General features: G+C 35.4%; 1 protein-coding gene and 2 long non-coding RNA genes across 3 annotated transcripts in view; 2 read left to right on the top strand and 1 right to left on the bottom strand.

The window, feature by feature from the left end:
* The window catches only part of cdh18a (cadherin 18, type 2a), a 51,476-nt gene extending 51,352 nt beyond the window's left edge, over nucleotides 1–124 (top strand). The window contains 1 exon segment of the mRNA XM_048164304.1: nucleotides 1–124. This exon segment is cut by the window's left edge and continues 566 nt beyond it. The gene's annotated coding sequence lies outside the window, so the exon portion shown is untranslated.
* A 15,637-nt stretch (nucleotides 125–15,761) lies between these two features.
* On the top strand, nucleotides 15,762–25,397 carry LOC125251221. Its single transcript, XR_007180944.1, has 3 exons — nucleotides 15,762–16,077; nucleotides 21,817–21,951; nucleotides 24,088–25,397. It is a non-coding gene; the product is annotated as an uncharacterized LOC125251221 (long non-coding RNA).
* Nucleotides 17,472–23,360, bottom strand: LOC125251222. Its single transcript, XR_007180945.1, has 2 exons — nucleotides 23,185–23,360; nucleotides 17,472–17,594 (listed from the first exon to the last, which is right to left on the bottom strand). It is a non-coding gene; the product is annotated as an uncharacterized LOC125251222 (long non-coding RNA).
* Nucleotides 25,398–26,611: the final 1,214 nt, after the last annotated feature.

A 26,611-nucleotide genomic window follows, 5' to 3' on the forward strand; every position in this document is an offset into this window, starting at 1 on the left:
TGTATATTTTCTATTGCTTAATAAAATTCATGATTCCAGATAAGTAAAACATGGCTCTATTGCATATTCCTCCTTTTCAGCTTCAAAGGCGTCCAATTCAATATCCTGGCTGGTTTGTGATGACATCTTTCATACTACTACACTGATCGTTTTCCTTCTCAAAATAGAAATTTGATTTGTTTTCACAGCCTGTAGTGTTTAAGTTTCCGTTTTTCACCCGATATGAATGTGCCCTTCTATTCTAGATCGACACTGAACATAGTGTGCAACATTTAGTATAAATCACCTCTGTCAAAAGCAAGAAAATAACTTATTATAATTCTCATGAGCAGAGAGAGTTTTAATTGGATAACAACGGCATTCTGTGAAAGATAATTGGATTCAAATGCTTGAGTGGGCACCTTTTATTACTTTCCTAGGACTTATAAATCAACTGTGAAAGTCTGTGTTGCAATCCAGTCCTGATCAATTCCCACGAGCCTCACAACACGCAGATAAAGAGCCCACAGACTGCTTTAATAGCCAGCGTAATGATGATGATGACTCGAGAGCGTCAACACGACGGCCGCTTTTACTGATCTAAATGTGCTCGGCTGTCACAAGTAGTGTTGGATTGTTTAGGAGGACGACTTTTTGAATACTGAAGGAGTTTCAAAAGTAGGATCATTTCCTCTGACAGCAGCATTAGCTAATTAGTAAGCCTATTCCGGAAACATACCTACTGACAGCAAAATCAATGACTTTAAAAAGACAATTGGTTAAAATGATAAGATGAGAACCTTGTTTTTGACAGGCTAACATGTGCTGGCTTGCTAATCAAACAGTCTTGTTTTCTCAAGACTAAAGTATTTGAGGTAACTCGTTCCCCCAAATTAATTAAGTCTATCAAGACTCAGATCATCAAGTTCACCTATTGTGGTGTTTTAATAGTCTCAAATAGTCAAATTAACCATTTAAGTGTAGATGCAACTAAACTATTTTTATATATTTAGAATTTTATATTTAGATTTTTTATTTTACTCATTTATTTAGGTAGTAACAACTAAGTAAGTAAAATATAATAGAAATATGTTTGTGTATACATATGTGTATGTGTACACATACAGTATACATATATATATGTGTACACTAACAATATTTTTGTTACTTAAATCTCATTTGTCACATAAACAAGAATAATATATAATATATATATGAAGAGTCTGGTTCCAAAACGCAGTAACTAAATTTGGATTAATTTGAGTAAAAAGGTGTTTTCTTTACCAAGAAAGTGGCAAGATGAAAACCACTATTTTCTGTTTCAAACTTTCACATAGCATCTTTTGGTTATAAAAACACAAAAAATTCAAATCTACATTTTGATTTTAAAAAGTTTATTATAAAAACGTATTATTTTTTTCCCAAAATGCAATAAATCCATGACACTTTTTTTTTCAAAATGCAATTAATCCATCAATATAAAAGTTATTTTTCAAATTGAAAATACACAACAAAGTAAGTTGATTCACATATATGACAGAGTCTAAACTTTCCTAATATTTATCTCATATACAGGCATTTTACTAAAAATAGGCTTACATTCAGTCGTCGCTCCCAAAATTAATTCAACGGGTCAAATTAATGTTATAAATTATTTGTAATTACCGATTACAGAGTATCTGGCGCCACCGCACGGTTAAATAAACACATTTTGCCGAGTACATTGGTATTAAAAACGGCTTTTTAAAAAAGCCTTCAATGTTTACAGTGCATGGAATGGAGCGCTGTGATTGGTTGAGAGCGGATATATTGCGTTCTGCAGAAAAAGGAGACTGGCGTTTGTCGCGTTTTGGAAAGAAAGGGAGAAAACATGACAGAATGACATGACGGATATCGCATTTTACGCAAAATTAATAAATGACTTTTCAAGACCGACCAGATACAATACTGATTTTGGCGGAAACTACATTTTTTTGAAAATGGTGTTTATTGCGTTTTGGAACCAAACTCTTCATACATATATATATATATATATATATATATATATATATATATATATATATATATATATATATATATATATATATATATATATGAAGAGTCTATATCTCGGTTACGTATGTAACCCTCGTTCCCTGATGGAGGGAACGGAGACGTACATCAGTAGTGACCGACGAATTGGGATATCACCAATTCGTTGGTCACTACTGACGTACGTTGAACGTGACCGACTGAAACACTGCTTCACGAAGCTTCAAAACTTTTCGAATCAGCGGTTCAGAACTGCCAAAGGCACGTGATTTCAGTAAACGAGGCTTCGTTACGTCATAAGTGTTTAGAAATTTCAATGGTTCACCACTGGGGGGCGTGACTTTGGAAGTTTGATACACGCTCCGAACCACTGATTCGAAACAAAAGATTCGTAAAGCTTCAAAGTTTCATGAAGCAGTGTTTTGAAATTGCCCATCACTAGATATTGTTGAATAAAGTCGTTATTTTGCTTTTTTGGCACACAAAAAGTATTCTCGTTGCTTCATAACATTAAGGTTGAACCACTGTAGTCACATGATCTGTTTTAAATATGTCTTTAATAGCTTTCTGGGCATCTGAAAGTGTTAATTATCTTGCTGGCATTGGAGGCCTCACTGAGCCATCGAATTTTATCAAAAATATCTTAATTTGTGTTCCAAAGATGAACAAAGGTCTCACGGGTGTGGAACAACATGAGGGTGAGTAATTAATGACATAATTTTCATTTTTGTGTGAACTAACCCCTTAAGAAGCTTGCCATCACAATTTGGCCTTGTCAGACTCGCTCAAATCCTTACGCTTGCCCTTTTTCCTGCTTCTAACACATCAACTATGAGGACCAAATGTTCACTTGCTGTCTAATAACAGGTGCCGTGATGAATATATATATTTCTTTTCTAAATAGGAGAAGAAATATGTATGAGGAAAAATGGCTTTAATTTAACAGGACCCAGAAAAACAAATCATCCTAACGCTGAATTCTCACAAAACATGACCATCTACTGTAACGAAACAACATCAACATAATTAAACAACTACTTCATGTCCACATAGTCTCCTATGCTTTGACCAAGTATGCATAATTAAATTATTCAAGCAAAAGGGCTTAGGGGTATTCCCGTAGACTCGGTTTTATACTTGATTGTTTTGAGTTATTAAGCTTTAAATTCTTACATTTTTGGACTTTAAAGCCAAAGAAGTAAAAGTAGAAGAAAAAAAATAAATATTTGAGGCATAATTTCAAAATATGCCATGTCAAGTAACATTTAACAAGGACAACAAGATTGTTTTAATGAGTTTACTGTGTGGAATATACATTTTAATCGATTACATTTGAGTGTCATTAGACATTGTAATCGGTCTTTTAAAGATGCGCAACGCAATGTTTAGCTCAAATTTTAATATTGCAAGGAGGGATGATTCAAGTGCTTGAATCCTGAATATTACACGACCATGTGATTGCTGGTCCTCTCTGACAGGGTATATTATAAGTTTAACATTCTGACCATGAACAGAAAACAGCACTTCGGTACAGCCAGCAAAGAGTCATGGTATTTAAGACCATGAGATTTAATTGGCAAAACATAATTGTAATGATAATAATTGCATTATTGCTCTTATTTTTGTTCTCACACCTCTCTTAATCAGGCCAGTGTGCCCCAGGCATCCTTCTTGACTGATCCGACTGCTTATGAATTCAGCATTCAGCTGAACTCTTATGTTAGCAGTTTTAAAATTTAAAACTGAAACATGAAAGGTATTGTTAGAGGCTACTAGAGTTATATTGTATACCAATGTTTAAGGAAATTTTATTATATTTTATATATGCTATATAATTTGATGTATATTTTTAATATCATTTAAATTTGTTTTACTTTTTTAAATGTCTGTGCCTCTATGAACTCCTCTACACTCATCCACTAAACCACACACACAGAATTAAAACTACATACACACCACACCCAATCCACCAATGCATTTTTCTTCCTGTTTCAGCCTTCAGTGTTGATTGATAATTTGTTGTTTTTGTTTGCACTGAAGAAGAGGCTATTTTGCTGTTAATGATGATGATGGTGGTGGTGATAATCTAGACTGTTGATTAGCCTCATCAAAAAATTGACTTTTCCTACACAATCTGGCAGCTCATCAACACTCTGACCCTGATTATTGTGAGCTGAATACATCATTATCATGCGACCAAAAGCAGATAGAATGTTTTAACACAATTTGAAGTGGGGTGAAATGGGGTCTGGATTTATAGTAACTGACCTGTTCAATTTGGGTGACTGAAGCTGGATGAAGTACACATAGATTGCCATGTCACTTTTGATTCTTCTTTTGAGGGTTTTTTTTTCTTGCAGGTATTTGAATTCAGAGCGAATTGGCACCGTGTATCAATTCACCAACATTGTTCAAAGCATGAAAGGAAATAATTCAGGTATTGTGTGAGACCATTCTACTCAGTGTACAATAATATCAGACATGGGGATTTAAGAATTGGACTATAACACTTTTGGATGACTTGAGAGACTTGACTTTGTGGCAATTACATTTAGACTCGATCTGGTGACTCCTTTCTTCACAGACTAGTTTGTCTGATAGGGTGTAGCGTGCAATAGTTTGAGAATCACATATATGTGAGCAAAAGATCCCTGTAAAAGTCCCTGTAATGAGATCAGTGACAATAGAGTAGAGTGGTTCTGGCTGTATCTAGGTTAGCATCAAAAATTGATGAAAAAAAGATATCATGTTGTTATGAGGGCTGTAGTTAAAGTGGATGTTTTAGAATGTTTCTTTAAAGGAATTAAATGTATTTTATTTAAAACTTTTGCATGTCATGGACCCAACATTCACAATCAGTTTTACATTGTTATATTAATCGAATCATGGATAAGTTTCGCATTACATTTTGTCTGGTTGAATATCTTGCATCCTGTGCCAGAAACATCACATTATGAAAGCAAAATGGTTTGTAAATGGCAGTTGGCATTGAATTTAACAAATCAACCACTACAGTTATAAAGCAAGACATTTCTTTATTCATATTTTCTTTTTCATTAGAGCTAATTGAGTTACAAAATTATTATAACATTATTTATTAATATGATCTGAAAACAACCCAAGTTGGGTTGAAACAAACCCAGCGGTTGGGTTAAATGTTTGCCCAACCTGCTGGGTAGTTTTATGTAACTCAACTATTGTTTAAAAATGTATGTATTTGCTTAAAATGAACCCAAAGTACACTGAGTAAACATTTAACCCAGTCACTGGGTTTGTCCATTTTCAACCCAATTTGGGTTGTTTTTAACCAAAGACTATAGAATAACACAAGACGTGTCACTCGTATTGTTTTGAATGGGAGAAAGTGTAACGCGCAATATGGCGGAATAAGTCCCACCTTCAAAATAAGAGCCAATCGCCGACTGGTAAAGTCATCGCGTCACTGCAGCGGGCGTTAGAAGCACCGGTTTCTATAGAAACAGTCAGACACGCACCTCCGAAATGAGGCACAAGAGACGTGCATTTAGGTCTGCGCATGCGCATTAGCTTGATCCAGCCTAAAAAATACAGGTTTTTTTGTCATGATTCGAGCGTTTGGAAAAAAAATTATGAGACAGTTGTTGTCATAGATTTCATTGGTGATTTCAAATATGAAATTTAATCGAAAGCTTGGCAAACAGCTTTGGAGAATTTGATGTTTCCCCATTCAAAGAGATAGGAGCTGCATGGATGCCCAGGATGCCCGAGAGGCGTTTCAAAGATGGCCGCCGAGTGAAATGACTTGTCTTAAAGGGACTTTGTTTTAACCCAGCATTTTTTTAGAATGTAACTTGCATGGAAAATGCATTCATATATGAAAGGTATTGTTGATATGATCTTATGAGATTTTTCAAGTTCTTCCCTCCCTGCACGTAAATCATTGTGATTTTTGTAGTCTGATTTTTGTTGTTGTTGTCGTGTGATTATCTAAGAACTGTGTTCTTCTGTTCTGACAGTATGAACAGATTTGTGATACTCTTTCTACTCACAATGCTACATTCACATCAACATGGGTCCCAAAGAGAGGCACCATAATGGACCTGACCTTATCTGTTTCTAGGCTATTAGTATAGTCTTTCGGTTCAATTTCATATTCATGCCTCAGAGAAAAAAAAATCATAGTCAACAGATTTTGTTGACAGATTTCTCCTTTAATACCCCTCAGCTTTGTCTTTTCGCCTGCACTGTTCTAATTATACAGTCCAATTAGTGTTAGAGGAACTCATCAATGCCGTGGCTGAGGCGAGTGGCCCAGTTCTGTTCCACAGTCACGCACTTAATGTTTGGACCTATCAGACAGATTCATTTCTGAATTCTGAGTCATTGTAATGTAATCTAAAGAATTGCAAACGATATAGAAATGCATAATGGATCTAATTGTTAATAAAATGCCTTTATAATAAGTCATAGAAGATAGAAGAGAATGCTAGCGCTAATGAGTTTTACTGTAACATGCTAGTCTGCTTTAACAGGTCTCTGTTGGGATAATGCTCAGTGAACTTATTATGCAAATATTTTGGAACCTAAGACAACCCAACAGATCCACCAAATGTATCTTGCTACACAGTCTTGCTCTCGAAACAATTAAAGCATTACAGAGGTTGGAATAATTTGCGATTCAGTTGGAAAATTCTCCTGAAGGTCCAAAGTATAATGAAACGTTGGAACAATCAGTCGTGATTCTTGCGTGATTGATTATTGTCTTGTAGTTTGACGTTGTTCTCTTTTTCATTCGGACGTCTGATGAGCCCATCTAGCAGTTAATGACTTCAGTTCGGTGTGCTAATGCAAATTCAAATTGCGTGTGTGTGTGTGTGTGTGTGTGTGTGTCCCAATGTTGTTGACATTTTACAGAGAATATTCTTTAACAAAACTTCGACTTTGATATTTGAGTTCAATTCAGCAGATACACTATCCTTCAAAAGTTTAGGGTCAGTAAGATTTTAAGAAAGTATTACATTATTCAGCAAGGATACATTAAAATGATCAAAAGTGACAATAAGACATTGATACAAGCCTGCAAGACCCCAGATATTATAGAAAAGTGCTTCTTTTGTCATATTCTTTTTTTGCCCTCTTTGTTTGTCTTCCTCAGATGTACTAGTTGCCACAAAAATAGACCTTGAATGAGTCCCGCAATGTCAAATGTATTTGAACCCGTCTGCATAAATTGCTTGGGGAATCAAACCGTGATGAGCTGTACGACACAGAGCTTGCTAGTGTGTAGCAATTTCCCACGCTGCCTTTGATGACTACTTTTATGGCGCAGGAGCTAACTCTGGTAGATTCTCCACGCCCCTGTTCAACATGGCAGCTTGCATTAAAAATAATGAACTACATAATTGCCCATTTCATTACTGGCCCATAGATGACACACAGCCTTTTTGTGTGTAGATTGAGGGTAATTACTTCCCGGGACCTAGATGCCCTTTCCGAGACGTACATTGTGCTCTAGTGCGAGTCTTGTTTATCTACCGCTTTTCCGCTAAGAACAATGAGTTCTCTCTAGAAACCATTTCAACAAAAGGGCAGAGACTATGTGGAACTACAAATGCCCATATCCTGGTTTTTATGTTTACTAGTCTGTATTTAGAGAACTGACCATAGATTCCTCTTGGGCAACACATTATGAGAGACATCAAGATTTTGGGGATAATGTGTATCAGACTTGCTATGCAGAATATAAATAGAGTGCTTTTGTATATTATAACGGCTTCAACCGCTTTGAGTATATAGCTATAAGTCTGATTTTAGGAAGGGATCCGCCAACTTATATTTACATGGACATAAATTAAACCAGGTATAAATCAAATGAAACATTAAGGCCATTAAAATTGGCTTTTTGCAATTTTACACACAAGGATTTGTCACTCAATCAATCAATCAAATAAACCAGGCAATCAATCAATTAACCAATCAATCCATCAAACAATCCACCATTTAATCCATTAATCAATCCATCAATTAATCCATCAATCCAATCACTCAAATCAATCAACCAACCAATCAATCAATCAATCAATTAATTAATCAACCAACCAATCTACCAATCAATCAATGAATCAACCAATAAGTAATCAACCAACCAACCAATCAATCAATCAATCAGTCAATCAATCAATAAACCTGCAATGGATGCTGAAAACAAAACCAACAATGAGTATATGAGAAAGAAAAAAACAGGTACAGATGTAGACAGGCTCAACTGTAAATACCTATAGTCCTTGAAACCCAAGCATATGACAGCTTGATATGGAGCTATAAGAAACAACAGTGCATGAGTTGAAATGAATGTGAAGGCTTTATTTGATATTGTTCAATGATGAAAAAGATAGTCCTGTGATGATGGAGATGGTGATCTTGAGCACAGAATGATTCCAAATTAAATAAATCCAACAGAAAAGACACCTTTATAATCCAAAAGATCCACAAGGTGAAGTAATGAAACTGTTCATGAATGGAAGTACTCTTTTTGATCTCCAAGTGATGCATGAAAGCAGTATAAATGCTAGTGAAAATAAAGACAACTTTGCAGTAAAGCCACTTAGCAAGCAATCTCAAACAGTACAGAAAAAGCATGTGTGATGATTGCAAACCAATACAAAACCAAGCTAGATAATACATGATAATAAATGGAGGAAAAGAAAACACTCCTTACATTGAGCTTAAAACCAAACTTTCCCAATCAGGACTGGTTTGCAGTAACACAGCAAGTAGGCCATGCTTCCTCTGCCCAACAAATCTGACTTTCTCTACTACTCACTTGGGTATATTCCAGTCACTAGAGCATCCTAGCACCGCTAGCGGTGTGTAGTAGCATTACCCTCAGTGAAAGAGACCTGAGCCTGTTACAATATGTTGGGCCAGATATAAAATTTTTTCTAGAACTTTGGCCCTTAAGCTCAGACTGGATGGGATCAGAATATGATTAAGTGGACACTGTTCAGTGATAGTGAACTACAGTGAACCACTAACATGAGCATCTCAATACAGTCTATATAGGCTAGTTGGTCACAGGAGCACTAGGGGCCAATCTAGACAGGAGAGATGCATCATGGTAACTTCTTGCCAAGGTCAATCAGTTTTTTTGAGTAGGATATTATGTTCCCTTAAAAAAGTACACAAGAAAAGCCTCTTAATAATTGCTTAGGAGTCACACACTTTAAATGATATAATTATGAGTCAAAGACATAAAAAGCTAATGAATGAAATGTAGTGTATAATTGCTGTTACACTATTGTTGTATATCAAATTATTTGACGGTTTTAAATTTACTGTGTAAAATACAATAAATGATACTAGGAAAGTCTTAGAAACTGGCACTGTGTGGCCTTAGAAACATAACATACTTAACAAGATGACATTTGCATATTTACTGTAAAATATTGTTAAAATTTAGTATATTTTTGTGAATAAAAATGAGTCACATTATTTACAGTGAAAACAAAGGCCGTTATTAGAAGTTAATCTCTGACAAAATAGTACTTTTTAGGGCTGCAACAACTATTCGATAGAATCGATAATAATCAATAATGAAAATCATCGACAACGATTCTCATTATCGATTAGTTGGGTCTGCCCACTGTGCACGGAAGACTTCTGCCATTCACGTCAAACGCATTTCTATGGACAAAACGCATCAAAAAGTGGAGGAAACAGAGTGAGCCGCTGCGGGAAAGGTATGAGATCAAAGCTGATCAAAACATGGGAATTCTTTATTTTAAGTTTCAAGCTAATGCATTAGCGTAATGGCTTGCCCTGTCAGGCGTTTTGACAGACGCACCCGCATCAGACAGACGGAATGCGGTAGAGATATTCAGCGCAAAAATATTCATTTTGCTGAAATATCTGTTGTTTAAAGTTAAATTTAGATTTAAAAATCAACATTTCATTCAAGTATTTTATGAGAGTAGTAACTGTAAAGGGATAACAACATGTAATTGAATATAAATGTAAGACGTTTCTTATAGCCTATTTACAGGATAAAGAAATGACAGTAAGAGGAGATTGTGTCCAAAGTGAATGTGTGTGTTCCTTGCCTGTTGGTTAACACTGAGTTTGTGTTTTTCTATATTATTTATTATCTTTATTACTATCTTCATTTTTAATGTAGAGATTTTAACTATATTCACTATATACAGTGCTTTAACAAAGTTATTAGACATCTGATATTTAATGTGTGGTTTGTGCCACAGGTCAGGGCAGCCTAAACTATCAGTATTGGTGCTAAAATCACTTTTTTTGTTTCTGTAATGGTTAATCCACCAGTATGTGTAATCTCTTTAGTTATAGCAGTATTTCTAAAGCTACAAAATAATTACTGTTGTTATCCATGAATTTTTGATTTTACTGTTTTACAAGAAAAAGTAAAAGCAAAAAAAAGTAAAACACTTTATAGTTGTTGTTTTTTTTTTCAGATGTCCATTTACAGTCAATAAGAACAGAGACTGTTACTGAGTTGTTGTTGTTGTTGTTGTTTAGTTGTTTCAGTTATTTTCCTAATAAATATCAATACCATTTTTAGCTTTAAACAAGTTTTTGATAGATTCCTAAAATATTTGTGTTCTATTTGTGTTATTATGACAGGCAGTCTAATAAATTAAGCACTGTATTTTCATAACATTCAATTGGCACATTTGTTTGAAGTACATTGGGCAGGATGTGCAAAAATGTGTATTTTTGTCAATAAAATAAAAATAAATAAAATTAGGATTTTTATCCAATTAATTGAAAAATAATCGTTAGTTGCAGCCCTATTACTATCAGTTATCTACATTAGTTTAATTTTACATTTTATGTTGTTTACTAAGTGTTTACTGTATTATTTTACTGTGTTATTGTGTTGGTATTTTGTCTTTGTGTGAGTAACATTTTAAAGGAAAATTCACTTGAAAATGGAAATTCTGTCATCATTTGCTCATCCTCATGTCATTCCAAACCTGTGTGACTTTCTTTCCTCTGTGGAATATAAACAAAGATATTTTGAGAAATTCTCCATGTTTTTTTTGTTTTGTTTTTTTTTGTTTTGTTTTCTTCTCCATACAATGGACGTCAAATAGTTTGATTACCAACATTATTTAAAATATCTTCTTTTGTGTTCTGCAGAAGTCATACAGCTTTGGAATGACATGAGGGAGATTAAATGGATAAACAGAATTTTCAATTTTTAATTTTTCAATTATTTTTTCATCTGAACCCATGATCCTCCCTGCACAGCCCAGTCCTGATGTTAGTTTTTAAAAGAACCTACATAACAAAACGAGAAAGGACCCGCACTAATCAGCTCATATCTGACAAAACGCACCATTTAAGTCTAGACATCCCTGAGGCATACACGCAAACTTGTTTAGTGATGTTATAAATGGCAGATGGCTGAATGAGACTACTTCTGCTTTTAGATGATCAAGAGAGCAGACAGAAACAACTCAAGGCACTCTTACCAGACTATGGAAATTATGAAAACAATTAGCGTCATCCTCATGGAACATTTGGGCAGGACACTTTGCAGCAAAACACTTTGCTGCTGTGAAACATTTTTGCCCAAATAGTGTTTTCTGTTTCCCCTTTTAAACCTTGCGAGTGAAAATTGCAGAAAGTGATATGTGTAATTAGGCAGATTGTTCAGGTGATAATTGGATCCAGACACTTAACAAGGTTAATGGCACGACTGCCGTGCTAATGGCAGAAGTCCAGATTTTTGACGTGCTAAAAATGAAATCCAAATCCTGTAAAATCCTGACTATCCGCTCAAGCCTTGCTATAAACATTTTCACTAACTGAAGCCATGACCACTGGTCTCCGTACTCTTGTTGATTTCTTTCAAGGCAGCGAGAGCTGCCACATGAGAGGGATTTAGTATAGTCTATCCACAGTAGTAATCATTTGTCAGGCTGTCATAGGTGTGGGGTTGGCTGAATGGGAAAGTTGTGCCTTCGGGCATAGCTGGGAGCAGGTTTATAGATCTGACGCTTGCTCTGACACTAGAAGACTACTCTCACCAGGACATTACTCTGTAGAGGCACTAATCCAATGAGTTTACTATGACATACTGTGAGGACATGTTATATAGTCTATTGTCATCAACCTTAGCTGTCCAATCTAGTTATCGCATTCCCCTTCCACTGTTACCATTCACATTTCATTAGTTCATGTTTGCCCCTTCTGAATATTTTATTTGAAATGTCATATACGGTACTGTTCAAAAGTTTGGGAAATGCAATTGTTCTATGCATTGTTTTATTCAGCAAGGAAGCATTAAATTGGTCAAAATTTGTAGTATAGACTCTCACTCTCGATTGCAAAAGTGAAGTAAAGATCTGGATCTAAATGCGGCAGTTGGATTTATTAAAAGATAACTCAAAGAAACAAAATACTCAGATTATTTGGACAGTATTACCATGCAAGAACAGACCAAGAACTGAAAAAACAAAACAAAACAAAAAACACAGGGCTTAAATACTTAAAAACAAACCAATCAAAGAAACAAGCAATCAATCAATCAATGAGAAACCATAGAGACAAACTCAAACACAGGAAACTGAACTAAAACATATGCCACTATATGCCATATGGTTGAGGTGCTATATGGCACCGCTACCATATAAATAACCTGTTAACCCAGTATGGTTCTTCAGCGGTCCTTTGGGGTGACTGAGGTGCTATATCCACCTTATTCCTACACCCAATGACGCTTTGTGTGAATTATGAGTGTAACTTCAGTTAAGCTGTAAACAGTCAGTAAAAGGCTCACTCTATGAACAAAAAAAAAAAAAAAAAGTACAATGAGATAACAGTATTGTACTTACCCTTCAACCATCGAACATTAAAAGGACATTTAAAAGTGTAAAAGCACCAACAAGGTACTTTTAACAGACCATGAATAACCCCAAAAGCACGATTCTTTCCAGCAATATATGGATGGGTTAAATAATATCTGTAATATGTAACATACATAATAAAAAATGTTCATTAACTTCAGCATTGATACTATTTCAAAGTGATTTCCGTCATTTTGACAGATAATAAACTGTATTTACCTGCTTAAGAAACATTCCGGTAAACACTGTTAATATAGGGATTAGAAGTGAAAAGAGGAGACGATTACATTTTAAAGCATCCGTGTGAAAACAAATCTGGATTTGGGGAGAAACACAAGAGATTCTTTGCGCATTCCAGTGAATTATTAATGAGATATATCGTAAATTAAATCAGGAGAACAGACCACAAATGTTACAACAAAATACAAAGGGAAAAAGGAAATAGGCTAATCAGGAGGAAAAGCAGCGACTAAAAAGAGCTATTCTAGTTATAACGTCACATTAAAATACGTTATTCTCATGATGTCTGGAAAAAAAAAATGAAGGAAAATTCACAGCTCATTCTGTCAAACTGGTGGATAAGCTTTATTTGTAGTGCAGCCTTATGATTTGAAATGATTTGAAACCTTTTTGCTCCCAAAGCCCCCACACAAGACTTTTTGACCTCAAAAAAGCATAAAAGTGATTCAAAACAGCTTTTGTCATTGTAGTAAATTCCCATTCATAGCAAACATATGAGAGTGGAGTAGTAACATATCTAAAATCTAAGGAGGAGAATGGGGTGGTGGTACGATGCAATAAGACAGAGTTTGGATACTGAGAGCTGTCATTTGCAGGTTAAATTATGTGGAAGGAGGAATACAATTGGAAGATGAGAGAAAGCTAAGACGTGGTGAATGGCTGTGGTTTTTGAATGAATGTAAACTGATGAGAGGCTTAACAGTGGGTGTTTGTGAAGTCAGTTATATAATGAAATTATGTCACAAACTTCAATAAAAAGGCTATATTCATATGTTAACTGCTTTGTGTTATTTTTGTAGTCAACTAATTAGGCTATATTTTGATAGTTTGTGATTGAAACATTCTGTAAGTAACGTTTTCAGTTAACTCTTATGGTTCTGCATTGCATAATTTGACAAAGGTGCTATATGGCACTTAGGCTGTGTGTCCACCTAAGAGTTTTTTCCAGCTCCTAGCGTACTTTTTCAATTGTTTTCAATGGGAGCGGCGCGTTTTTTTAAACGGCAGGAGCGTAACGAGGCGCTGAGCGTCTTTTTAACGCTCAAGCGCTGTGAGCTCGGCATTTTTTACTGGTCGCCTCGAGTTGAAGAATGCTCAACTTTGAGTAAAACACAGCACTTATCACTGTCACTTTTTAGCCAGCCATCCAATCAGAGTGGAGGAGGGGCGGGACAAATACAACTCTGTCCAACTGTCACATTCTTGCTGTACAGCGACATCAACAAACAGAAACAAAATGGATGAGAAATTAATATTGCTGCTCTCTGAAAATACGTAGCAAAGTAATTTCATATTGTGTCAACATTTTAAGTCTGAAACAAATTACCTGCAAAATCAGATTGAAGTAATAGTGCAACAAAAGCATAGCAACAAAGCGTCTCAACGGCAAAAAAAATGCTGCGCTGCAGAAGAGCTCTCAAGCGCTCACAGACAGGCGTTTTAAACCGAGCGCCTAGCGTTTTCAGCTGGCTAAAAATGCTCTGGTGGACACACGGCCTTAAAGTGGTTCCCAATTACAAGCCAAATAAACCACTTTTAGCACCATTTTTGTTTAGAGTGTATGCATTGTTAGAAAAAAAAAAAAAAGTAAACTTAACATCAAAGAATCCAAAAAATATCCATCATGGTTTCCACAAAAATGTTAACATTGTTTTCAATACTGTAAATAAATACATTCTTAAGCAGCAAATCAGCATATTGAATGATTTCTGAAGGATCATGTGACACTGAAGACTGGAGGAATGATGCTGAAAATTCAGCTTTGCCACCATGAATTATATTTTATCGTGTATTAAAATAGAAAACAGATCATTTAATCATTGTAATACTATTTCACAATGTTATTGTTTTTATATTTTAATATCAAATAAATGCAGCATTGGTGAGCATAAAAGACTCATTTAAAAAAATAATTAAAACATCTTACCAATCCCAAACATTTGAAAGGTAATGTTAATGTATAAGATAAAAAAATTTAATAACACTTTACCACTTTACAGTAAGATTTAATTTAACATTATTTAAAGCATTATGTATCGTGAACAAACAATTTACAGCATTTAATAATATATTTTAATTAGGGCTGTCAAAATAACATAACGCAACATAAAAATAACGCAGATTAATCCACTCCGTATTGACCTTTGAACCTGGAGCCGTTCTAGCCATCATTCGACTTGTTGGGGATTGCCCCACTGAATGCCGGTTCTTTAATGTTCTTAACCACTAATAAATTAATAAATAAATAAACAGTAGTAAATAACTAAATATCAAACAGAAATATTCACATAATGTTGTATAAACGAGTAAACTCGCTAATTAACAAATATAAAAGCTCTTAAAGTATGACTAGCAGAATAACAATCAAGTAAACAGAATATATAAGAGCATATAAATAACTTGAGAGACATCAACAGCGTCCTCATTGTTTTAAAGTATAACAAATATAGAATATATAGAATCATAAACATACTTAAACGAAGTATGGTCATAGCAATACAAGCAGCGATGCTAACGGCACTTTCACGTGCGTTTCACATGACCAAGGAATAATCAATGATCGCAAAACACCCGCGGCTTAATGTTAGAGATCGTCTCAGTATTATAAACATCCAGTTTGACAAACATAAAGTCAGGAAATAAACTTACTTTGTCAATAACTTTGTCCTGCAATCAAAGATGATGCACGGGTGGAAAATGCGTCATATACTGACGGCTCCGTATGCGCAACGGAGTATGCGTCACTTACGCCAAAACTGTATTCACTACGACTTGTGTAACACGTCATTTTCATATGTAGAATAATTACTACAAACCCTTAACTGATTGAGAAAACAGCAGCAGATAATACAGAAAAAAACATAATATAAAGAATTCACAACACGACTGTAAAATGGAGGGAGACGACTGCTGCGCCGCTGACGGACAGAACGAGCAGACCTCCTCCCTCGTGCGCGCGAGCTCTCTCAAAGTAAGCACCGTCTTTGCACTCTCTCTACCTCACACATAATAATCTAAATCAACTGACACAATGCTAAAAGTTCGTAAGACCGAATCCATGTTTCACGAGGCGCATTCGGAGAATGTTTTTCCTGAATAATCGTTGGGTGTAAATAGCACTCAAAAGAACGTCACCTCATCTTCTCTGACAGGCGCCCTTCACATGCAGCTGACATAAACCACACTTTCAGTAAACAAAAAGAAAATCCTATCCAGTGGTGAAGTGTTTTTTGTGTTGACAAATCTTTTGCGATGTCCTAATGACAGTCGCGATTCGCACGCAACGTGTCAACATCCACGTCCAATTCGCGACCTAATGACTCATTTGAACAGATTCATTTTAATGAATCATCTGTCCACACGGTCTATAATGAATCATTTACTCGAACAACTCTGAAATGAGAACATAAGTGTGCTTACCCCATTTAGCAAGAGTGGTTAGTAAAATTAGCCTTAATAATCCACAATATTTTCAGGTTATTTAAATGACAATGTGTAGTAAATTAGGCCTACCTATAAAATCAGTTAGTTTAGACTGGAGTGAGGTGAAACCAGAACAAAGCAAGTTGTTGTTAGCTACAGTAGGTGCATTCAATTGTATATGGTAGAAAATTATATTATTAGTTAATATAAAATGCTACTTTTTAATACTTTTCAGGTTTAGCAAAAAAGCATCTTCTGTTACAAAGCTAAAAAATCACCTTTTTTTTTTTTTTGCAAAGAGGGCAAGAAAGAATTACAGTGAGAGTGACGGGTACTTTATTGTCAGTGTATTGGGCTCGCAGATAACGTGGGTAGGGCACTTTTTACTGTTTGTGTGGATGACCATGTCTGTCACCACCGAAGACTATTTTTGACCCAGGAAAAAGCCTGCATTGATTCATTTGAATTGAAATATTTAATACTTTCACAGCAAAAATTATGTATGCGATTAATTTAGATTAATTAATCACAGACTATGTAATTAATTAGATTAAAAATTTTAATCGATTGACAGCCCTAATTTTAATATTAATTTATATTGTTTATCATTAATTAATTTTCTTTGTACGTAATACATTTTTGTTTTATGTAAAAATGAACATTAACTGGGAATAAAAAATGCTGTAAAAAATGTTGTTGGTTGTCATTTCATGTAAGCTGTTGCATTAACTAATGTTAAACTAGTGTAATCAAAACTTCTTTCTTTCTTTCTTTCCTTGTACTCATATACTCATTTTTATATGGCAAAATACCCTGTAAATTTAGGCAGGTGACCAAACTCATTTTAAGATAAGACTATATATAATGGCTTTCAGGCATATTGTATACATGATAAGAGACTTTATTATTACGTTCCCGTCCCTTCAAGGTTCTGGAGCTCACCTGCATGGCACAGTTCAGTTCCTGCCACTGTCACAGCTCTTTGGCAGCTCTGTTCCTGAAGCATGGAGCTATTTTTACCTGCCACTCTTGTGTGACTGGAATCTCTGAAGTCAATCAGAACCTCTGTAGTCAAAACAAAGATATGCCACATAATCAAGAATGAATTTAAAAAAAAATGGTAAGCAGACAGTAGGTACCATTAAATCTTGAATAAGGAATGACAGCATGAAGAAAGTACACTGTAGAAATGGAAAGATGTTTGGTCAATACAGAATGAAGTTAATTCTATTAGAGTGATTTATTAGGAATTAGTACATTTAGCCTGTCACAATAATTCACTACAGTATTGATCAGTGCTTCACTGCTTATCGTGCAGCACTAATGGCCTATAATCTTTGACTAATGTCCAGCAGTTTGTAGTGATGTATCGACTCTTTGTTAAGCCCCTCCCACTTGCTTACTGTTGCTAGGTTTGACATGATTTTCCAGCATTCAAATGAACATGACTGTCAAAGACTTATATTAGAAAATAAGGCAGACAGATAAAGATATGATTGGTCAGTGATGTTTTTTGTTGGTTTAGCGAAGAGTCAGTTGTGTGACATCAATAATTACTTTATAATCTGTTGTTATTAAAGGGTTAAATCACCCAAAAATGGAAATTAAACCATGATTTGCTCACCCTCAAGCCATCTTAAAGGATTAGTCCACTTTTAAATAAACTTTTCCTGATAATTTACTCACCCCCATGTCATCCAAGATGTTCATGTCTTTCTTTCTTCAGTCCAAAAGAAATTTAAGTTTTTGATGAAAACATTCCAGGATTTTTCTCCTTATAGTAGACTTGAATGGGCACCAAACGATTGAAGGTCCAAATTAGTTTCACTGCAGCTTCAAATTGTTCAACACGATCCCAGATGAGAAATAAGGGTCTTATCTAGTGAAACCAGTGTTCATTTTCTGAAAAAAAAAAAGAAAATTATATAAGTTTTAACCTTAAACGCTCATCTTGAACTAGCTCTCTTCTTCTTCTTCTCCTCTATTAGAATTCCAGCAGTGTAGACACTGCTAAGTGTATTACTGCCCTCCACAGGTCAAAGTTTGAACTAATTGTTATATACTATTGAACTAGCATATTGCATATAAACATTAGTTCAAACTTTGGCCTGTGGAGGGCAGTATTACGCTTAGCAGCGTCTATACTGCTGGAATTCAAATAGAGGAGAAGAAGAGAGCTAGTTCAAGATGAGCATTTCTGGCTAAAACTTATATCATTTTCAATTTTTTTCAGAAAATGAGTGATGGTTTCACTAGTTAAGACCCTTATTTCTCATCTGGGATCGTGTAGAACAATTTGAAGCTGCAGTGAAACTAATTATGACCTTCAACCGTTTGGTGCCCATTCAAGTCTACTATAAGGAGAAAAATCCTGGAATATTTTCATCAAAAACCTTAATTTCTTTTCGACTGAAGAAAGAAAGACATGGACATCTTAGATGACATGGGGGTGAGTAAATTATCAGGAAAAGTTTATTTAAAAGTGAACTAATCCTTTAAGTGTATATGACTTAATTCTTTCAGATGAATACAATCGGAGTTATATTAAATAATGTCCTGGCTCTTCCGAGCTTTATAATGGCATTGGCAGTAAATAGAGGATGAGATTTTGAAGCCCAAAAAAGTGCAACCATCCATCATAAAAAAGAACCACATGGCTCTGAGGGGGTAATAAAGGCTTTCTGAAGCAAAACAATGCATTTGTGTAAGAAAAATATCCATATTTAAAACTTTAAAAAGTAAAATAATTAGCTTCCGACACACGCATTGATTTACGGTGAAAGAGTACTCTGACCCGATGCATGACGTATTGGGTCGCAGAGAGGAGAGAGCAAAACAAAACACCGGTCACGAATTACACTGTAAAACTGAACATGTGAACCGAGTTTGATGAACTTAAACCATTTAAGGCAATCGGTTTCCTCAAAAATTTAAGTAGACATATAGTTGTTAAGACTTAGTAAGATTTGTTACCTGAATTCAAACTGAATGAGTGCAATGAACTTGGACTTACTCTAATGATTGACTAAAACACTAAAATATAAGTGAATTTAACTCAATGCAACATCGCGTTCATTATCGAAAGCGATTCATCTGCGATAATGAACGCGATATTGCGTAGCTTGTCAGTGATATACAGTTCTGTCTATTAAATGCCGCTCCATTTGAAAGCAGGTGATGGCGATTTCGCGGTAATCAGGGAACCGGCTTTACTGACGAAATGCGTGTGACAATTGCATGCGATATATCGCCCAGCCCTAACTCAATGTATATGAGTTAACAGTACTTATACTTATTGGTTTTAAAACTTAAATGGTTTAAGGCAATTGGTTTCCTCAAATGGTTTGGGTTACCGTAACTTATCGGGTTTTACAGTGGTCTAAAAAGAGAATTTTTAAAGAGAAATGAGGATTTCGATATAAGAAAAGAGGAGCTTGAGTTTGTTACCCAGCCCTATTTGTTTGAACAGCGAGAGGTGTCTAAGTTTACGATACTCAGGGGTAACTCTTTTGGCGTACGTGCGTACGGCTGTCTGCCGGAACCTAGTTATTTTAGTTTTTAAAGTTTTAAATATGGATATTTTTCTTACACAAACGCATAGCTTTGCTTCAGAAGGCCTTTATTAACAAAGCCGTGTGGGTATCTTTTATGATAGATGGTTGCACTTTTTTGGGCTTCAAAATCTCATCCTCTATTCACTGCCATTATAAAGCTTGGAAGTGCCAGGACATTATTTAGTATAATTTTGATTGTATTAGTATGAAAGAAGATTGCTTGAGGGTGAGTAAATCATGAGGTAATTTTCATTTTTGGGTGAACTATCCGTTTATTAAGCTTGCACTAGACGTGTTGTTGTTCTGTGCTTTTATGCTTCTCTATCTGACTTGGATTTTCCTCTGTTTTTGTAGCCTGTATCAAGATGGCATAGTATTTCCTTGCGGCACATACTGTCCGTGTCCTCAGTGAGATTATTCACAGAAACTGATCAAATGCAATTCAGACACTTGAGGCCACATAACATTAGTCATTTGCATTTAGCACATCTTTTTCCGTATAACACAATATGCTGCTTACGTCAGAATCTTTTATATTATTCTAAGTAGGTTGGAGCTCTATTCATAGGCATATAAGTGACCAATGGCAGTTTTTAGGTCAAACAGGCATACCTAATGAGATCTAGATGAAGGTTATTAAATTAAAGCTTTAGTCAAATGAGGTGTTCCATCCTTAATGGAGGTGTAATGAAAGACAGAATGTATTAGGCTTTTGCTTCATTTCAAGCTTTCAGAAAAGTGACCACATGACAGGTGAGTCAGGGTAACCTACTTTGTAAAATGGAGTTTAGTCAAAGTAGCTTTAAGGCATGAATCACTTTGCATCTCGTGGACACATTTTTAGTATCATTTAATTATGCTATTTGTATGTATCCGTAGCTTCCAATTTAATTTGAAATTTCAATTTAATTCTCCAAGAGACCCCCTTAAAAAAAGATAATTGATTTGCCATAGCTATATGCTGTTAAATTAGCATCACATCAGTTCTATCATGACCAGCCACAAAGAACACAAGATGTTTAACAACCGTGACTTTATACCGATCACAACAAAACCAAGAGATTTTAAACAGCTTAAATTGTACAATTTGTAAAAAGACAAATCACAGTCTATTACCCTTTTTATTAGTTATTTTATTAAAATTAGGCTCACTCTAATTCAGCAGGGGGTGAGAAAGCATTTTGTTTGTCCAAATAGTGTTTTAATGCATGGTTCTAATGAATCATGTTGGCACCACAGGAGGGCCAATATAGAGTAGTGTGCTTAAGCTGGGCGTAAAACTCAGCTCATCTCGAATGCTTTGATATGAAGGCAAAAGCATCCTGCTGTTTGTCTGTATCCAGACGCAGGTGCTTTGTGAATGTCAGGGTAGGTTGAGTCAGAGGGATTACTCTTCTGCTTGTCTATCACAGTGGGGAGGCTGACAGGCGAGAAGGAGACAAAGAGGATGAGAAAATAATGTCAGTCTACTGTGACACAGCACTTTGACCGTTCTGTCCAACTCCAGCCCCATAGGATCACATTATATCAGCCCTACAGAGATTCAAATGTATTTAGTCGGCTATCAGGGTGTTTTAAAACTGACTGTGTGTCAAAATGGCACAGCTGTATTAAAAGCAAGACCTAAATGGTGCAAATAATGCAGTCACAATTGCAGTCTGCAACAGTGTTTAGCTTATAATGAATTTTTGATATTAAGTTATAGTTCTGTGCTTGACATGTTGGTTTCTCAGAGTTAACCCAATCCCTCCGAAAACAATTTTCCCTGGCTTGGCTTGATTGCTTCAGTGGGATGATTGATGACACAAGAGTGATGAAGGAAGTTGACATATTGCTGTCTGCCGGAGATGTCATGGGGGCACGCATGGGTAAGTTGATGATATTTTGGTGACATATAAGGAAGAGCAGTGGAGACAATGCTCACAAATCTTGCAAAAGGGAGACATGTGTACATTTTCTATACTCAGCAAATAAATAAATAAATATGTGGACATAAAATATAGATTTGAGTTAAAAATTAAAGGGTTAGTTCACCCAAAACTGAAATTTCTGTCAGACCTTCGTTCACCTTCAGAACACAAATTAAGATATTTTTGATGAAATCTGAGAGCTTTCTGGTGCCCTGTTGACTGCAACGTAATTACCAGGTGGCTAATTCATACAAATTCGTACGACCTCACTTGTACGAATTCATGCGATTTGTCTAAACTCTAGTGACGGGTAGGTTTAGGAGTGGGGTTAGGGGTAGGTAATTCGTACAAATTCATATAAATTTGGCAAAAAACTTACTAATTCATACGAGTGAGGTAGTATGAATTCATACGAATTAGCCACCTCGTAAAATACGTACAAATTGCCATGAGATCGGGTTGGAACGGGTTGGGTATTGACTGACTCATGCGTCAGCATCACACACGTGCTTTGTGGTGCTTACATGAACAGTGTCAGAAACTAACATAGAAGAGAAGAAATTATTGAATGAAGTCATTTTTTTTTTTTTTTTTGAGCACAAAACGTATTCTTGTCGCTTCATAACATTAAGGTTGAACAACTGTAGTCACATGGACTATTTTAACGATGTCTTTACCTTTCTAGCTCTTGGATTTCATCAAAAATATCTTAATTTGTATTCCAAAGATGAACGAAGGTCTTACGGGTTTGGAACGACATGAGTGTGAGTAATTAATGACAGAATTTTTGTGTGAATTAACCCTTTAATGCAGTGGTTCCCAAACTGGGGTACGTGAAGTGACAAAAAGGGGTACACGAACAAAATGCTGAGTAGTTCATTTAATTCTACCTTAAAGTAATATTAAAACCGAGCATGTATTTCTAACTGCCAAAATGCCATAAATCCAGTACATTTAATCAAATTACCCCATCTTTTGCAGTCAAAAATGACTGCATCCACAGAAGCAGCATACATATAGATTGCGTGCCGAATCTGCTGCCTTAAATCTCGCTGAATTACTGTCGTTCTCGACAATGCACCTTTGTAAAAGTAGGGATTTAGCACTTACTTGTATGAAGAACAAATATTGACACAGATAGTGGATTGATATCGATTTAAGACTCAAATTTTCTTTGATACAAAAACGTACCTTTGTGTGAGTTCTTGTATGTTGATAAGGAGCAAGAACGCAATTGTTTCCAAATACACATGTCTGCAAACGTGACATTATTATACAACAGGTCAAAAAACAAAGCGTACATTTTAAACAGTACTGTCAGTATTTACTCTATTTTGCAATTAAATAATAGTTCTAACGAAAACCACAGCAGAACAACACACGTCTGTGTCACGTCTCGCGAACAATTTTGCGGCTTTGAACGAATCGTGAGAGTCAATGATTCATTCACAGCCACTTGCTTCGTTCCTGAATGAATGACTCGATGACTCACTCATAAAAACAGTGACTTCCTGCCACCTACTGGCGGTTTTAGTTTAAAATTTAAAAGTTTGACTTGGTTTTACCATTATTGCATATTTCTCTATTGAACATTTTTATTTAAAACATTATTTATTTTATAACGTTATTCATAACGGTAAAAATATGCACTGAAAAATCAATTTAGGGGCAAGTATTGTCCTTTAATGGTAAAGGTGTGACTGCAGTCGAAGTGGAAGAGAGGGGGTACGCAGAAGGATGGTAATCCCTTCAGAGGCTACTCCACGCTAAAAAGTTTGGGAACCACTGTACTAAACAATTGGCATCGACAAGACGAACACTGCAAAAATAAACAATAATTTTAATACTGAATATAATTTTCGGTACAACTGATAAATGAGATGCAAGATGGCACCAGTTGTGTTTGTATAAAATGATTGGAAATCAGTCCGCAGTGTGATACGGGACATGAAAAAACAGTCTCATCTGATGGCTACAGCAAAATAGATGACGCGATTTAGCAGTCTAGAACTGAATATTCCAGAAATAAATTAGAATAAAGGTGAGGTCACATTTACTGTTGTTCTTTGATTTCTTTCTTTCTTTCTTTTTCAGGCAAAATCCTACAGAGCCCCTAAAGTTACATGGTGGTGAAAAAAAAATATGAGATGGGAGGAAAAATAAGTCAACGCATTTGCGTTCTCTCACAAATGATTTGTGTTTAGAGAAACTTTGCGCTCTCTTGCATAACCTTTGGGTTCCCCAAGAAAAGTTTTTGCGAGGGAACGCAAAAGCATTGACAAATAATTTTTCCTCTATCTCATTTTTTTTTTCTTTTAGGGGCTCTGTAAAATTCAGTCATTCCAGTTGGAATCCATGAGATCTCCCTATGCAAATGCAACGAGTTTGAGTTGGTCACGCGGATTTGCTGCATTTACCAATAAAATTAGCTTGGTTTGAAAGTGGCTTTTGTGTGAGCTGCTTCATTCATCTGTCGGAATTTGGCTACAGTGACCACACCTTAATAATAGTTCAAACGAGTAAAAGAAACAAATACCTGCTCTAAAAAGGTTGGAAGGGATGATTTTTTACACTTTGAAGAAATTGAAAGTTTTAATGTGATCTTTCATTAGAGTGAGGTTGCTGCAATACATTGAAACTGACTGATTTCCAAAGGGCAACCCAGGGGTTTTGATCTCCTTTTAAGGCATTGTCATTCCGAGTTCTAACATTATAGCAAGATGGAGAAGAAACATTTAATTTTTATTTTAGGTTGACTCCAAAATGTTTGACTCACTGTGCCTTCAAAGGATTGCAGATTTTTTTTCCCCTCATGTTCCATCCCCTGGGTATGTTTTTATCAGGTACATACCTTCATGAAGTCAAGGACAAATAGCAGAATGGCTCTTGAAATGGAGCGGCAAAAACTTCAAAGAGGACTGTCAAAAAAATCGATTGGGAATGGAGGCACAAAACACGATGGAGAAGTGTAATTGATCTCATTATTATGGAAGCGCGGCAGTTTACTCTTCTTTTGAGGGAGGAAAAAAGAGAATAATTTCTCTCCTCTCTACTCAACTGTACATTATGCGGCTGCTATGAGAGTGTGCAGGTGGGGTTTGGCCCATTTCAGATGTTTTATTTTCAGTTAGAATATCATGGTAAAATGGAAAATTAACTTTTATGTAAAAAGATCATCTTGATCTTGAAATAAAGAGTCTTGTTTGTGTTGCCGTGCACAAGGCCAGGACCCGACAGAAACTGCAGACATCTTTTGAATTTTCTATGGGTAAATCTGTGGAAGTTCATAATGTGGAAGATGCCATCCTTAAGATCAGCGTGCATTTACTGCTGAATTGTAACAAGATGCATTTAGTTTATAATTTACATTTAGCATCTTAAGATTATTTAAATGTAATGGGGGATTTTTTCATACATAAATAATAATAATAATAATGTAAATTTGAAGTTTAGTACATTTAAATAATGCCACATTGAATTTGTGGAATCATAATTATGTGAATTATATAATATGAAAAAAAAAAAAAAAACTGTTCATTACCTAAGGGCGTCTTACCCCACATATCCCCCATTAACAAAAATAAGTTTGTTGATGTTCACATGAAAAGTCAAGAATAATAAAAGCATAACCATTCAATAAATGTGTTGAGATTCACCACCCTGTGGTTAAAATCAAGTTTTTAATGTTGTTTATATATATCTATGTGGTGTAATATGCTTTAAGACAAACCATGTGCAAATTCTTAAGTCAAAAGACCATTGCTGCATATTTTCTATTTAAAACTGCAGTGAAAAAAAGGCAGTCTCAAACCTGCAGTTTGAAATCGCTGGTGTTTCTGGCATCACAAACTACCATGTAACCAATCATGTCAATGTGCTGGCGGACTTTAGCATATCATTAACTGACCACTCTGAAGCAGGAGAGTCTCTAGAGAATATATCCCTGTATATTTTTCTGTTGATATAAAAAATCGGGTAGATTTGGCAATATAGCAGGTGTATGATGTATATAACAATGTTTTGATGAACTATATGCCTTTCTCCACTGACATTAAGATGCTGAAAGCGTTTCTAAGGATACCGATTGTTAGAAGGCAGCTGTCTGACTCGTGAATGTGAACATGGTTTGTGTAACATTAGCAACACATTATTAGCTGTGTTGATAATGTAGTCAAGCAAAAGGCTAATCAGATTAATTACTGCTATGTGTCTGTAAAAAGCGTTGTGCATTGTGCAGCGTTTACCTCAGTAAGTTCACCGAGTGGATTTCTTGAGCTTGTGCGAGTGAGTGGAGGCGGAGCTAATTAGCATATTCATATATCCATGCAAAATAAATGAGGCAATGGTGTAGAGTTACATTCAAACTATTTTAAGGCATGAAAAAAATTCACAGGAAAAAAAATGTTTAAATGTATCATTTTGGTGATCAAAGATGAGTTTTAAGGGATAAAATTATTGATTACAGGGGGATTTTAAATGTTTTAAACAGAATAATCAGATGTGAATAATATGTGTTCTCATACTATAAGCTGCAGAGTTTCGTCTGATGCACACAAGTAGACAAATTTTAATATAGGATTTATTCCTGACTGCATCCACTTGGAGCCCTATAGGAACA

This window comes from Megalobrama amblycephala, linkage group LG17, assembly GCF_018812025.1.
Source record: "Megalobrama amblycephala isolate DHTTF-2021 linkage group LG17, ASM1881202v1, whole genome shotgun sequence".
Lineage (NCBI taxonomy): Eukaryota > Metazoa > Chordata > Actinopteri > Cypriniformes > Xenocyprididae > Megalobrama > Megalobrama amblycephala.